Genomic DNA, 15071 nt, shown 5'->3' with positions numbered 1-15071 from the left:
CAAAATATGTTAGCTTATACGATTTTCTTTAGTTAATCAACTTAAGATTGCCTAATCGAAAAATATATGAGTTATTCATGTGTATTGTGTATAAATATAAATTAGATACAACTATAGTTATGAAAAATAATTGATGTATGTAAATTCTGAAATTTAATTAGTTAAGTATTAAGTTTTAGAAGTATCTATTTATATGTTTAGTACGTATAATATAATATGACACAAAAGAAAAAGTACTGTACACAAAAATATGCTATGCCCCATGTCTTATAACTTAGCTTGTTACTGTATAAAAGGATTCGTATGTAACTTTTTTGATATTCTCAAAATATACAAGTATACTCGTATATTTAACCATGTTAAATGTAAAAGTCTCTAATCTTCATTATAATTTAGGTACACGTTGAATACAGTTCAGGAGTACATTTTTCTTTTTATAATAGAAATATGTATTTCTACGACTGATTGCTATATTTCGTAATAAAGTTTAGATTACGTAATGTATAAAAATATACAATTATATAATAAGTCAATTTTTTTTTTTTAAACGTGACCATTATAGAAAAATATCGAAATAATATACGTATATTTTTACAAAAAATATGGTCATACAAATGCTTTTTAATAAACTTTGTGATTGCAAATAATATACTTTTCGAATCAGAAGATAAGAAAAGCATTTGATCGCGTGTTGAAAATATATTCTATGTATTAAAACTTAAAAGTAAAGCAAATAATTGAGTGATTAATAGTTAAACATATAATTTTCTACTATTTACTATGCTAATTTGAGTATAATATTAATCATGATAAATTTTTGAATTTAAATAATGTATACCTACATATTATTTTACTTAAGTTGCAGAGATCAAGAGTTAAGACATAGTTTTTTAATATTTATTTTTTTTAAATATATCAAAATATAAATGTATGAAATAATTTTTCTATTATATAAGTATGTTATTGTCTCATATTGATTGAATTCTGACTACTGTAATTTGTGGCTGACTTCTATGATTTATGATTATAGTGGTTAGTATTTGATTAGTAATTACTATTATTTAACTTTTAACTACCCAGTCAGTAAAATATTGTGAGGCTATATCACAAGTCAGATTATTTTCAATTTTTAAAAGAATTTTATTTTAATCCCATATCTATTGTTATTTCATCAATAATCGTTGTAAAAAATACTTTGATCGAAGCTTATATCGTTTAATCAGAGCGATTTTTCCTTTATATTTTGCAATTTTCTTCTATTTTAATTTCTTTAGAGTTAAGGGTCTGATATGGTAGAGTTTTATAGTTTAGGTATTCAATATTCATTGTCATGCAGATGTGATTTGGAAACAAATCTGATAAAATCTATTTTCTGTTTAAAATTCTCGCACGCGGATAACACAATTACACCGAATACAATACGTACAATAATAACGATAATAATAATAATAGTAATAATAATTTAAACTATGCCGTCTACTGTCTAGTAACGTAACATTTTATTATATTATATTATATAGGTACGTTTTTACTTTTTCGCCGTCGAGTTTCGTTCTCCTACGATAAAATGGGTGTTAAAAATGTATTTAATTTTGTTTGGCTCGAGCAGTATTATTCGAGAATATTCAGTTGTCTTTCTTGGCGTTGTTGGTGTTGTAGCTAGTGGCGGCGACGAAGGGTGGCGGTATTCAGAGCTTAAGTACGTGTCTTATGAAAAGAAGAACGGTGTACAAAAGGCACCACACAAAGTGCCGGGCTCTTCTTTTGTACGCCACGCGATATCGATTGAGCATATACATATAGGTAATATATATATTTATATAATATTATATATACACAACTTCCTGAGGGTGTTACAATCGAGTTTTAGGCATAGACATGTGTTAGGAATACATTTTGGCGAACACTCACACGGTAATATCTGTGGATTGACGTGTTAAAAAAAAAAAAAAAAATAAGAATAATTAAAGCGATAGTAAAAACAACGGAAACAACGAAAATACCAACAACAAGTAATAAAATCAACAACAACAACAACAACAACAAGTAACGACTGCGACGCCTTCGAGTATATGCACGAGTTTGGTGTCGCGGTGACGTACATAACAGAAGTCTCGATCGTTTCCCGCGGCGGCTGGGGTATTCGACGATATAGTTTCTTTTCGGAGGAGATTGTGGATCGGCCCGGACGTCCGGTCGGAAGGAAACGGCGTGACGGTAATTAACAGACTGCATAATATGCGCTCCGTTCGCCAGGGCCGGGGCAATAATTGCGTACGCTCCCCTTCCACAAGCCGACGTGCACGGCGGAACCGGGGGCAATAATTATGTTTGTGCGGAGTGCGAAAAAAATAAACAACGGGTGCTAAACAGCATTCGTCGTGTTCGTCGGACGACGTGGTGGTGGCGATACGGCGAGGGGAGGAAATCGGAGCGCTCGCTTGTCGGCGGCCCCGAGAATTCGTGCGGAAATTTTGCGAGAGTCGAGTTTATTTCCTGACATCTGCGAATTCTCTGCCTCTCCGTCACACACACACACACACACACACACACATACACAGGCGAACATATACACACTCTCTCCGTCTCTCTCTCTATTTCTCACTAGCTGTTTTTCCACAATTCCGTCGCGCACTCGGCCACCGTTGCCGGAACCACGTGTTCCGTGCCTCCACAAAGTGTAATATTCGATTAACTATAGGTACGTACTAAGTACATTATTACTAAGCGCATTATTATACGCGCCAACCGTCTCAGTCCTAACCCGATCATCATCATCGCAGCTACATTGGATGGAGTTTGTCGCACCGCCACCACAACCAACGCAGAATCAACTGTATATAAGTACTTTATCAGCTATACGTATTTTATATTATTATTATTATTATTATTATTATTATTACTACGTCCTTTGTTCGAACAACAGTAATAATAATATAATATATAGGTTTGTGTGGCTTATCGCTAACCGAGTTTGTAACGTACAACCATGTGCACCTGCTTTGGGTGTTGGCCGGGTAGTGGTTGGAACAGGGTTCTTACGACGACGATAATAACTAATATTATATAGGTATGTGTAATATACATTGGTATAAATATGTTAAACATGTTCAGCGGCACATTTAATGGTTTTATACGTTTTGCAACAATTAAAACTTATCCTAAAAGTAAAATAAACTAGCTACCTATAGACACAGCCCTATCAAAAATTATGCCAAACCTAACAAATATTCTGATGTAATAATATTATTAGTTGTACTACTTCCTTTAAACTGTACTTCGATTGATACTAAAAGTCAAGAACATGTTTAAATGTATAATTACACTCAAAATGGAAGAGGATATACGCATTATTAATATTGTATTAAATTATAGAATATTTAAATCTGGTTGCCATTTTTGAAAAAAAAAATAAAATACTTACCTGCTGTCTTTGCTTTTGAGAGTTAATTTATTCATAAATTATAACATTTTAATAATATCTAGATATAACTGTCTTAAATCGTTTGTATATAAGGGTTAAAAAAATGTATTGTTTTAATTTTTGGAAATTCACAACAAAGCATAAATAATATATCAACAATAATAAATTTCAGGTGTATACGTATATTATGATAATAAAGATCAGAGAGAGAGAGAGAGAGAGAGAGAGAATGAAGATCTTCAAAATATTAATTGGTTATTAAACTGATTTATGTGGATAACTTAACTCAACAACTTAATTTTATGTTCTATAATCAAAGCTTAACTATTTAATTGGAAAATATTATAAACCGACTTATGTATATGGAATTATATTTTAATTAAATAATATTTTTTTATGCGATGAGTAATAAATGTAATATTTTCATACTGAAATTTAAATTTAATAATATGACATAACACATAACTGATTATGTAATTATTATTTTATTTGTGTTTGATGAAACTTAAGTAAAATACAACTAATTTTATTATTTAGTTAAGGTATAGCGTACATCTTTGCCGTGATTAGAAGCCACTGTAAAACTGATTAACATTTACCTAATGACTTTTACACATACTCAAATTAAATTCTTAACTAAATATTCTCAGAGAAGTCAATAATATATTTTTAAATAATTACCATTGGATATTATATAGGTTATAATATACATTTTCTATTACCTATTGATTTATAATATAATACTATTTATTTTAAACAGTATGTTATTGTTCGCAGTTGTATGCAATCGTAATAGTTATTTATTATTATTTCTATTTTTTTTAAAAAAAACCAGAAAAAACGAAAACTTATGTGGCGTGTAATTTAGTCAATATAGTATTATTTTTATTATCTATGTGAGAAATAATAACACTCATTTGACATTTTTTATTTATAAATTTAAACAATAATTCCAATTCCTACAATATTCATGCATTATCTTTATCATAGTGTGGCGCGTGTATGAGCATGTATCATAAACTTCAGTTTTAATAGGTACTTAACACGGAATTAAATTTTCGATTGGCTGTAAAAAATAGACCAAATATTTCTGTCAGCTAGATACATAATCTAATAACATGGTAATTAAAACAGTCCAAGATTCACGGTGCACCATTTATTGGAGTTTTAATTGTTTTTGATTTGTAATCGGTGAGCTGTTTATTATTCATTAGTAAACGAGGTAGCCATCATATTTCAGTGTGGGTGATGGTATACCATTAGCTTTCGGAAATTAGAATGTGGTTTTCCCGCAATAAAAATTACCGTAATGCATCTCGTCTTTTATTTAGAGTACGATGCAATTTGTGTTTTACGTCTACAAACAGAAATAATTTTTGTGAGCGTACAACGTGATGTATGTATAAACGTTGTACGCATTTCGAATACGACGAACGGATAGGAATAATAATGATGCTGTAGCCGAAAGTGTTTACTATGGACTATGGTGGCGTTGAAGAAAAATATAGGGTTAGATAATGAGGTATTCCAAGTGGAAGGGAGAAAAATAAATGCACGCCCGTAGTTTTGGTGTAATCCGAGGATTAAGGTGGGGAAACATGGACCATCGTCTGCCAAGATGCCAATAAAGACGAGTAGGTAGTAAAAAAAAAAAAAAAGAAAAAATAAAATAAAATAATTTCAGAAAGAGAGAAAGTATAGAAAATAGAACGCCACTGAAAATTTACAAAGGGTCAGCGTAATAATAATAACAACAACGATATATCATATTCTAAAAATCTCCAGGCGATTCACTCGTTGTGCGTTTTTTTCACGTGTTAAAACAACGTATTATTCAAATTTATCTTTATACGAAAAAAAAAAAACCGGTGTTTTTGAATTGGTTCCCAAGTTCAAAAACATCAGAATATTGGTTTTCAATATTTTATGATAATATATCGTCCGAATCGGCGGTGAGATTCCATTGATTTTAGCAAAGGCTGGTAATCAGTAACTCGAAAAACGTGCACTTAGAACTCATGTGCAGGAAGTCATCTTCAATCAAATATGGAACGATTAGAAAACGGCAGTACAAAATATCGTAGATCGATATTTTTGAATCGTTTTTTTTTTTTTTAAATTTCAACGTTTTAATTCGATAACTACTGAGAAGTATACGTATAATAACGTGTTCAAAGTCTGCGTGCAACACCGAAGACGGTATCGTATACGATACCGATTCAATCATAACGTCATACGATTCTTTTTAAATAAATACTGGATGCCAATATGGGGACGACGTTTCGATGCGAAAAAAAAGCTACTTCCTTCACATTATTATTCGTCGTTCTCGTCTGTTTCCGCGTCGCCGATCCATCGTTCAACCGTTCGATCAATCATACAACACAATTTATTATTATAATAATAATATTATTATTATCGTTGTATTCTACACATTACGGAAATGACGTAACGCGAACGTACGACGAAACGTACTATAAACGATCGACGTAAACGCCTTCTCGGAGAGTATAAAATATTAATGTATAAGTACTTGTGCGTTATTCGTACTGAGAGTGTGTAGATTCTCTGTCGTCATTGTCGTCGTCGTCGTCGTTGTCGTCGTCTTCATTATAACAGCGCATAATAATAATATTATTATTATCATCTCGTGATTTATGAACAACTACACCCAGCGAGTCCAAATTCATAACGCGTTTACTCGTTACGCACACAACACAATACCAGCCGCTCGCAGTTTAATTCGTCACGTTCTTACCTACATAATACGCATACGTATACCTACCTACCAAATTATGCTACTTCGGGGTAGTGACTGTAATATTTCGCGAAGATCATGAACGTTGTGATATAATAAACCAGACGGTTATTTTACGTCATTGTTACATGCGTCGTGCACACATATATATTATTCTGACGTCGTCTTAATTCAACACGTTTTCAAACTATTATAGTCACCAGATATAGAAAAACCTAATACGTATAATAATAATATTTTTTGTAAATATCTTACGATAGGAAAATAAATAAACTATAAGTCGAGTTATTTCAGTTTATTTTTAAGTACGAATCAACTCATCAGTACGTTTGAAAACAATCCAACCCAAAAAATGTCGACTCAGTATTGTGACGGAGAACTTTATAATTTCTTTATTCGTTATACTTTTCAGTAAAACTACTTAACGTTTGCTCGATTTTATGGAATATTATATTCTGTAGGTACTATAACAGTTTAGTTTTTACGATGCCCGCGTGATTTAATAATGTTTGAAAATGATTTGATACCCGATTTGTAAACATTAAAATAAAATTTATGTATACATCTGACTCACAATATTATTTTTACGGTGATTTAGATAAATAATATATATATATATTTTTTTTTTTATATGTATATCGGAGTGCAAGCAAATAGAGGAATAATGTTAAACACCCATGTATGAAAATCGATATTTGTTTTTAGGTTTAATACATAGTGTTGATTTAATCTACAAAATGTATAGAAATTATATTTCATACCCTTGTGTTATATGTGTTATGGCCGGAAAATGCCAACCTTACTGATATAGTTACTATACTATAAGAGATAATGTTGCTGTTCATTACCATACTCAATGAACCGTTTTATGTTGGCTGAGCATGTTGCAAGAGAACTGTGAAACGAAGGGAGGACAAGCATCGGGGGTAAATGTAGGTATGTGAAATCAATACGACTGACCAAGTTCGACCTTGTTAACCGCAGTTTCCGTGTTAAAATTTTAACTTTATCCAAATGAGTTTGATTTATCACGAGAAAAAGCAATCTACGAGCTTACATGCACGAAGTCCATTACTTAAAATAACGTACATACTTATGTCACATATAAAGCACTGTCCAGAATCGATTTTTGAAATTATATTGGTTCTATCTATAACAAAAAACAGGAAAAAAATGAAAGTAAAAAATATTACATAAGTGTAATCACGAAATTGTGTGCTACTATGCTTTATGATCAACTTATATCTTGTTTTAGTTATTATAATATTTAAAAATAAGTTCAATTTAAATAAGGTAAATGTTATTTGTAAGTACTAAAATATACAGTTTACACAAATAGTAGTATCGTAACCAAATTGTTCAAAAAATGTTCTTAAGCATCTTTTATTATAAGAAAGTGCGATTTGGATGTTAGAAATAAAAAATTCTAAGTTGGTACTTTTCTACTTATTGATAAAAACAAAAATAAAATTATAAAAAAAAACCAAAAATCGTATGAAAAACTAGTAGACAAAAACGATAATCTTGTTTTTTATTTTAATTCAAAAATAAATAATCGTTGGTATATGAAGTTTCCACTATGCATTTATTATGTTTGTTTATTAGCATTTTCTATAGATTTATAATATGATTTTCAAAATATTTTGAATCTTTTGAACTATTTATAAACATAACAATATTAAAATATTTTTTTAAAGTTTTATAAAAAAAGCTTGGATAAAATTTGAGCTTAAATCTAAAATATTTTTTGCATGTATGTTTGAGTTTTGAATTCTGACAAAATTCGTCAAAATATCAAATATTTGTAAATTATTTTGAGTTAAAGAGTTAAAAATTCATAAAATTTATAATACTCAGACTAAAGGCTTGAAAATGTAATAATAGAATTCATATAAGTTTTGCTTACTAAAATTTGATTGTCATTCTACAATATTCTTTTTCTAAACTTTTGAAGTTGAAATTTCATTGATTTTCAAAATCCATGCATAAAATCACAATTTCCCATCACGCCATTTATTTATTTTTTTTATAAGAGTTTGACTAGTTTTTCTTCAAAAGTATTTCTTACTGAAAATCAAAAATTTAAAATATTTTGTCACATATTTTATATGAACATTTGAATTTCAAATATTGACGAAAGTGCATATATAAATGAAGAATAAAGAGTTTACTTTGTTGTATTTCAAAAATATTTTTGGAGATCGAAATCTTTTTTTCTACTTAACTATTTGCAACGATGTTTTGTTAATTGATTAATTTTAACTATTGCCTTTTATATTGTATTTCTATTAATAAAATAAATTACTCTATTATAAGCTGAGTATTCATTTAGAAACGTTATTCGTATACAATTATCATTGTATTCAAATTATACACAGCCATTGCAGTGACCTACTAAATATCGAGAGAGGTATACCGTAAACTCGACTCTTACTGTGTAGCAGATATAATATTACCTATTTTCCACTTTTTTTTAAAATCCTATTTTACTGCATCCACCATACACTAAATATAATTAAAAGAACTATTGCTATGAACTTAAATTTAAAAAATAATTTAAAGCCACGCGAGTACTCTAAAATAATTAATTTGAACGTGAAGAATGATTTTTCACGCATTGATTTAATTTTTATTATTTTATGATCTCGACCACCTATTACTGGCTGATAGTAATCACAAAATAAGCTGTATCGAATCATAATAATAAAATACCATAGTATTGAACTATATAAAATAAATATTAGGTACATGCACAATGCATTTGCCTAATAATACAATTTATTGTATATCAAAATTATCTAAAGTGCATCGTGTTGCAGTTTAGATGTAGGTACCTATTTGTTAACATCAAACGAGCAAATGCCATTTTAGTAGAATACTTGAATTAGTATCATGGGTAATAACTAAATTAAAATAATATGTCCAATTCATTACAATGTTGTTGACTAGAAACACTTGTTAACACTTTATATGTGTACGTTTGTAAAGTATTTTTGGTACGTTGATTGGCGAATGCGTGAATAGTAAACTCGAATCAATCAAAACACATAATGTTTATTCATTTATCAAATTGGGTTAATCAATTCTAGTATAATTTTAAGTGCAAATTAAATTAAGTAAATCTCTCCAAAGTTACGTTATAGGTAATCAGTGTGTTTAGTTCATTTTATGAAAAATAAAACTCAATAAAGAAAGTAAACATAGTTAGTAGCGCAAAAACAAGGTTTTTATTTATGAATATGATATTATTTTAAATCTTATATAGGTAGAGTTAAAAAACAGTGTTCTTTGAATTTGTATGATAAGAACCAACATATTGTATGTGTAAGCTTGGGATTTGTGTTTTATGAGTCATAAAACATTTGAGCAATGAGATAAAATTTAGTTATGTTTATTTTTTTTAAATTTCTTTATTTAAGTTTTGAAATATTATACAGGTATCCCATGAGAATTTTCTAATTTAAAAAGTTTGATATAATTATGCCCGTGTATTAAAATTCTATGATATAGAGAACATTAAAAAAAAAATAATAATAATAAAATTAGAGAAATTTATAGTTTTTATGTTTACAATAATAATGTAACGTGAAAAATAAATATAAATCAATTTAAGTACAATTTATATCCAATATCCTTAAACGATTTTAATGCATTAATATAATAATATCGTGGAAGAAAAATTAAGTCTTAACATATTAAATGTATTGATAATTCAACTATAAAATTCACGGTCTATCCTTAATAATATTATAAATTTTCTAGCACAAACGCGCACATGGATCTATTCGTGTTTTGATTTATTTATGAAATGTCTGTAATTTATAGCAGTCTATTTTCTTACTAAATGTTTAATATACAACGATTTCTAGAACATACCATTCTATAAGTCTATATATTATGAATATATATTATATTAATAACCACTTTGGTGCCATAATGTACTCTCTTCGTCCTAACCTAACCGATACCAGAATTTATGTGTGTTCGCCATTTGTTTGAAATTGTACGTGCCCGAAGGTCATATTTAATCCTAAGGGCTGAAGCGTGATATTCAGCTTGGTTGTTACTTATAGATTTCGTGGAAAATAGTACTACAAATAAATAGATAAAAATGTTCATTTTGTTATGAAAATCTTGATAGAAAATGTTACCTATATATTATTGTTATTGAGTTATGTTATGTTTAAATAGATTGATCATGACACTTTATTGTATTGAAAAATTACTAACTATTATTCATTATAATATTATATAGGTACATTTTCATTTATTAATACAAACAAATTATCTGAAACAAAAAAAAAAACCTCATAAACGTTGCATAAAACCTTTGATCTACATTGACTAAAAATAGAATAGGTTCTATGATATTTGTTTTCAGTTCTACATTTTCAATTGTTTTTCAAAAAGTTTTTTTATATATATATATATATAAATACAATAACAAATGTATTGTAATTCAATTAACTATAATTTTTGACGAACAAATAAAATATTATATATTTTATTCTTATCAAATCAAAAATAAATAATTTAACTCCGACATTTGGGATCTTATAAAATATAATGTTAATCAATTATGCTGTGACTGGTTATAAATTTATAACACACGTCGAATTGTATACAATTGTTAATGTCTAGCTATTTCATAGTCTCATAGTGTCTATATAATATTACAGTTATAAAAAGGTAAGGGCTTATTTGAAATGTGCTTTTTATGGTCATTACAGAGAACATGAAAATATTTCATTGATTTATTTTTATAGAGTACATAGCCTATATAGATGATATGGTAGGTCTACATTTTTAAAACTAAAACATTTCAGTAGTATGTGAACATAATATAAATTATATTGCTCTCATTATGTTATTTTATATTATTTTAACTGAATCAGTTTTTTATATTGTATAGTTTATTTGTTTTTTCGTAACATATACATATAAAATATAAAGTTAAAGTTTAGTTCTGTTTTATTTTAAATTTCAAGATAATAACTAATTATAAATCCACAGCTGATACAAAATAAAAACAAGTCTAAGCGTAATAAAATTTAAACTTCGACACGTTATAATTCAGAAAATTAGTTGACATTTAAAATACAAATTGAACTACACTTTTTTTATTGAATTATAATATTTTAGTGAAATATTTATTATTTGACGAAGAAAGAAAAAAAATACAATATACCTACCAACCAGATTATTTAAATAATTTTCCCAGATTCAACGATTAATCATTGAAATTTTCTTCTCAAGCTTACATGATTGAACCAATAAATTAAACAAAAAAATAATAACAACAATAACAATTCTGTCGTTTAATAGTATTACATACTTAAAGCGATGATATAATTCATAACGTATTAGTGTATTAACGTATAGGAGTATATGCGTTCAAGAGAAAATAATTTGAAAATTCTCGATATTTCATTCACTGAAATTTAATACAATTGAAAATGTATTTGTTACTTGATAATTCCATACATTATTAACTTAAATATTTTATGAAATTTATAGGACTTTAAATGAAGTACACATTTTGATACGTAAAAAAGAGAAAAAAATATATCTAGACGTGTAACGTGTAAGTTCAACATTTGTGAAATGTTCAAGGAAACAAAACTTTATAACAAATTTAAGTTAAAAAAAGTTAGGTATTTGAAACTTGTCGCAACTATGTTTTATTAAACTTATTTCTAAAAAATAGTTTCCATAGTTAACGTATTTGTTAGAATTAATCTAATATTTTTTTTTTTTGGTTTATGATAATATTTATTGTTCTATCAATTTAAATGTGTTTAAAATATTTTACATAATTGGAAAGATAGGTTCATTGATATTACACACAATATACTGTTTTAACTATTTCACACAACAAAAATTCATATTTAAATAAAATACAAAAAAAATAAATTATTATTGATGTTTTAGCAAATTATATTTAAACTGTTTAAAAGATATTTTTTACAAAATAATTAAAAATTGGTAAGCATTTTAGCCATAATTTGTCAAATAGACTTCATATTATTAGATGATTTTCATGTAGATACATAAAATATATTATATAATACAATTTATTTTATATTACTTAAATAATAAAAAATATACTGAAACATATGTTGAAATAAATTGAGGTTAGTGAATTTTATGTAATAAAAAATAACATAAAATAATTAAAATACACAATATTACGTGACTCAAGTAGTTAAGTACTTAATGTATGTTAATATGTAATCAAAAATAAACAAATCAAAAATTTTCTCAACTAGATTACTGTAAGTAGTTTAAGTTTTAACAAGTATATTCTCAATATAGTTAGTTTATAGTTTATTAAAACATGTATAATTAGTTTAAATATTAAATATATTTAACTTCTTAGGATATACTTAAATTCCACGAAATATGAATTTTAATTTATGTAAGAATCAAATATAATAATATTTTGATATTATATATATATAAATATATAAGTGAAAAATATTTAGATTTTTTAGCTTTTTATAATATACGAGTATATTTAAAACTAATTTTAGATTATGAGCGGAACGATTTTATCATGATACATTTTTTTATGTGGATGAATATTATAATATAAGATTTCATTATGATGAGTAATACGTCGATTTCCAAAAATAGGAGTGGTTTTAGAAATAAAATTGGATCTAGTTTGTACTTTTAAGAGTTCAAACATAAACATTTTTATTTAAATAACTTATTTTATAATGGGAACACAAACAAAAAATTAAGGAAAAATAGGTATTCTTATACAAATCCTATTTACGAAAAATTTTGGTTTTTGATGCAACTCAAATACAAACAACCGTAGATACTGGAAATTTCAATATTATTATTTACGACATACTATAATATTTTTAAATTTTGTAAGCTCTTTTTGAATTATTTATAGATATGAAACATTAACATTTTTCTTTCGTTTTTTCTATAAATTTCTATAAAAATTATTTGCTGGGTCAATATTCTTGGAAATTTAATTCAAGATCCCACCAAAGTTATTTTTATATTTGTATAAAAATATTTAAACACACTGTCAAATTTTTTTTTATAATATGTATTTGAAGTTGGACTTTATACTTCATTAAAATTGCAAAAAAATGTTAACTATTTTGTTGTTAAAAATTCATAAATACTTTTTTTTTGTATCTAAGTTTACAGTAGTACAATTTTATACGAAATTCTTCATAATTAGTTGATGCCAAAACCACAGAATATATTAAATCAGAATGGAAACTCATCAAGAAAATACACAACTCGTATGGTCACCTAAAAATATAATGGTGAAGGGCTTATCAGTTCGAAAATCTTTGAAAAAAAACACGAAAAAATAAACATAAAAATTTCAGTTCTATAAAATATATTTTTTGTCGTCAAATTATGGTAATCAACAAAGCTTTAGAGATGATAAGTTTGAGAGAGAAGTGATTCTAAGGGCAGAAAATATTACATTTTTTAGTTTGCTTACGAAATAAAACATATTATCACAGAATTAATTCATTGATAAGTCCTTTCAAAATGGAGAACTAAAATTTGATAAGCTAGAGTTTCTATTCTGGCTTAATCTATTTTGAGCTGAAACCATAAAATTTAAAAAGTATATAAAGAAAATAATTTTTTATTGACATTTTAAGTTTATACAATTTGGATGAAATTGCTTATTTAAATGATAAATAATTATATGTTAATTATTTTGTCATAATTTAAAAACTTACTTTACTGTTTCACAATATTTACAGAAATGTTTTTTTTATGTTAGTAATTTAAAAAAATATAAAATATTCAGATACGCATATTATTCATAAACTCATGAAATATAATATGTTTTACATATCTCATATACTGGTATTAATTTTATTCATATAATGACGGCATGGCATGTATCATTGACGGTTTAAAATTTTTGAATTTATTAATAAATATGAATTATCGTACAAGTATTAAATGACTATAAATATTATAATGGTGCACCAAAGTGGATCATTTTAAAACTTGTATTATCCAACTTTTGCTGACTTTCCTTGGGCATAATCTATGTAACGTTTCAATGTTTGCCAACTAAAAGTTTTATAATTTCTTATCTGCGTATTTTAATTTTAATTGACAGTATGATTTATATGAAAATGAATTATTTCAGTCACGTTGAACGATCACAAAAACTTGCAAAAAATGTTTTTTTCTTGTATATTTGTAATAATGAAAAATTTTAAAGAATTCTATTTTGCTTTTGTGATTACGAATCTATTCTGTATTATTTTAGTCAATGTCATGAAAATAATATGAATGACGTACTAACTATCCTATAAATGAATTAAAAGTTGCATATCATTAAACTACCTATTTATATTTGTCGTTCGTTAGATATGATTTTTATGATAACGAATTTTTATTTAAAATGTTATAACATAATTTAATATATGTTCGGGATTTGTTCAGAGATAATAATCTTTCAAACATAAAATTTAAGTTTATGCAAATTTATGATTTATATATTTTATATTTAAGTGAAATTATTATTTTAAAAATCAAAAACAAGTAGTAACATTTAAAATTTTAAAGCACTAATTTACCGATTTCAGTATAATATTTACTAGGAATTTAAAGTCAACAATCCGTCGATTTATAAAAAATAATATATAATAAATATTATCGTATACATACTACATACATTTATAAATAATTATTATTAAACAACTAAAACTGCTATAATGATACAATAAACATTGCATTAAAATAACAAATTTTAAAAATTATTATCAATATTAATTATAAACTTTGATTATTTTATTTTAAAACAAATTAACGTGTAGGTAGTATAACTATTTGTTTTTTTGTTAACAGGTGTAAATAATACAGTTAGACGTAATATGTGTTTTA

The 15071-nt window shown here is 26.5% G+C and overlaps 1 protein-coding gene across 5 annotated transcripts in view; it reads right to left on the bottom strand.

Annotated features, from left to right (window-relative positions):
- The window catches only part of LOC114125632 (muscarinic acetylcholine receptor M3), an 83675-nt gene that overhangs the window by 52533 nt on the left and 16071 nt on the right, over nucleotides 1-15071 (bottom strand). For 2 of the 5 annotated variants that reach the window (XM_050204556.1, XM_050204555.1), the window contains exon 2: nucleotides 7276-7332. The exons of 2 other annotated variants lie outside the window; for them this stretch is intronic. The gene's annotated coding sequence lies outside the window, so the exon portion shown is untranslated. Of the gene's footprint in view, nucleotides 1-7271; nucleotides 7333-15071 lie in introns of all 5 variants that reach the window. One more of the 5 variants, XM_050204558.1, reaches the window with a different exon arrangement.

The sequence above is a fragment of the Aphis gossypii genome, chromosome 3, assembly GCF_020184175.1.
Source record: "Aphis gossypii isolate Hap1 chromosome 3, ASM2018417v2, whole genome shotgun sequence".
NCBI classification, from domain to species: domain Eukaryota; kingdom Metazoa; phylum Arthropoda; class Insecta; order Hemiptera; family Aphididae; genus Aphis; species Aphis gossypii.
Note: the sequence above shows the minus strand (reverse complement) of the source record. Positions and strands in the feature narration are given on the sequence as shown.